Source organism: Phalaenopsis equestris, unplaced genomic scaffold (assembly GCF_001263595.1).
Source record: "Phalaenopsis equestris unplaced genomic scaffold, ASM126359v1 Scaffold001316, whole genome shotgun sequence".
Classification (NCBI taxonomy): domain Eukaryota; kingdom Viridiplantae; phylum Streptophyta; class Magnoliopsida; order Asparagales; family Orchidaceae; genus Phalaenopsis; species Phalaenopsis equestris.
Genome location: NW_018165755.1, coordinates 75,045 through 77,590, shown reverse-complemented (window position 1 = coordinate 77,590; position 2,546 = coordinate 75,045).

Sequence of the window (2,546 nt, the reverse complement as noted above, 5' to 3'; positions counted from 1 at the left end):
CCGAACACGAATGGATCCCTAGAAAGGCAATGAAATAAGATTATCCCAAATCCCTAAACCTAAAGGAGACAAAATACAACTTTTTCCAATTGACGGGAAGCGAAAATGACAAAAGTGCATTTTTTTTTTTGGTGCTTGGGCAGGACTCGGGCCAGGTCGGACGCAATATAACAGAGTTTTTACGATAGTGGGGACATATTCCATTTGGCATTTTGTTATTGGCTTCCGCATGCAGGCTTGCATATGTTGCATGTATGGAATAATTTTTCGTGAAACAGAGAGGAAGATTCGTGGGTTCTGCAGTATCTGTGCTCGAACAGGAAATGAGACGGAGGTTGGTTTGGCGAACGGAAAAAAAAATTAGGGGGGGAGGGGGGACCAGTTGCTGTTAAGTTAAATTAATTTCTTCTTTTTCTCCTATATACCACTCAATTCTTATGTATTTAGATATCTAACGCCTATAAAGTTCAATTTTAAAATATATGCCACTTTTTTTATATATGAAAATGCGTATTTCACTTTTTAAAATTTACTTTTGATGTGATATAGAAGATTTGAGTGGTATAAAATGTAAAAAGTAAATTTTAGGTGTTAGATATGTAAATATTTAAGAATTTGGTGGAAAGTGAGAGAACGTGTCTTTGTCATATAGACCGTGCGAACGAGAAAGCACAGAGAAGCGTCTCTATCATCGAGTGTAGAGACGAAGATAGTTAGATATTTTTCTTTTAATAAATCATACTATCAACTAGTTCTATTAATTTATCTGTGTGATTACCTATATTCTAAGATCTTGTTCTCATATTAGTTTCATAGACTAACTTCTTTATCCACATTTATCTATAATGTGTAAATTCTTGTTTATTTGACATTACAACCGGATGTCGGTATAGCGGCCTTTGCTCACTTTTTTCTGTATTTATGTCATACAACGCATCGCTTCGAGAAGACGCCCTAATATTTACTCATGGATTTAAAAGATTCATGTCGTGATTTTTTGATAAATTTTATGTTGGTTATGGACTACTTAAAGCAACTGTCCACCTCTTGCATCCGGGGCTTGGGCCAAGTTGACATAATTCCAAAAAAAGTTAGATGGCCGGGCCAAGTTGGCATAATTCCATTAATGTGAGTCAACAGTTGTTGCAAAGATCGCTTTTCCTCAAAAGGAAAATGTAGTAATACATTACAATAAGATTGAATGTGGGAGATGTCTATTATGATTGTAGCAGGAATCTTGAGGTTCCAAATTTCACTTCAACGGTGGTGGCAGGTTAGCTTGTCGTTTTCTTGGTGGAGGGGAAATTAGGCAGCAGAAAAGGCATTTGATATCAGTGGCTAGTAAATATTCGTCATCGGAGGCAATTTTGGTCGTGAATGTTGAACATTAGGTGATAATGGGTGCTCATCTAGATTGTTCTACTTCTAGGGCGACGGTATAGGGTGGTTAAGATGGTGGGCATCTGCATCAGTGGCTAACGGACATTGGATGTTGGCTAACATCAAACAAAGATGATATTAGACATTTGAGTTGACAAATGATGATGGTCATCATTGGTCGACGATCAATATTAACACTAGTCAATTGTCGACATTGGGTTGAGTGACAATTAGTGGGTAAAGCATTGTATTCCTTATGAATCTCGGCGGATGATCTCATCTAAATGTGCATAAGATTTTATGTTTTTATTTCTTTGGAGATGAAATTTTTACTATTTTCATCAATTAGTTTGAATATGTCGTTGTTAATGATGTTATGTCTTGCATGTATCTTAGTTGCTCAAAAAACTTATAATTAATTGATCTTGGAATTGTAGCATCCATCTCACTATGAGTTTTTTTTTTGTAACGTGGCAAATTTATGAGGATACTTGATACCCCAAATGGCATTAAGAATTTTTGAAGTATGTTTGTAAGCAATTTATTTAGCCTTATTTGAACATGGTTTAATGCACTAATTTTTTTATTAGAATCATTATGTGAAATTGCAATGTCTTGCTTGTAAATTTGATGAAATGGAGTTTGAATGATCTCATAATTGGTTCTAGAAGTTATTCGTTTAAATAATTTGTTGCTTTGAGATTTAAAAATTGGGTCAAAAGTCATGTTTAATGAGCTTAAATTCATAAAACGGTATTTTGGTTCCTTTTTTCAAAAATTAATGTTTTAAAGTATGAAAATATCCAAATCTTCGAAATTTTATCACAATTTTTTCAACACGGGCAAAATTATGAGGCATGACCTATGGGATATTAACATCGACTTATTTCAAGCCATGGTTAAGACATATTTTGTTGTTTGCGATCTTATATGTAAAGAAGCTTTGAGCTTTATTAGTTGTCTTGAGAGTATTAGAATTAAGGGTGTGAGACAACCACAGTTGTTTAGCTGTGAAGTTACTGTCAGAAGAAGTTGCTGGTATCTAAAATAAAGACTATAATGTTCTTTTAGAGTGCAACTGTAAGTATACAATTTCATAAATAATTCAAACAGAACACCAAAAAGTGTAAAATAGTACACTAAAAGGTAAACTTCACTTAACAATA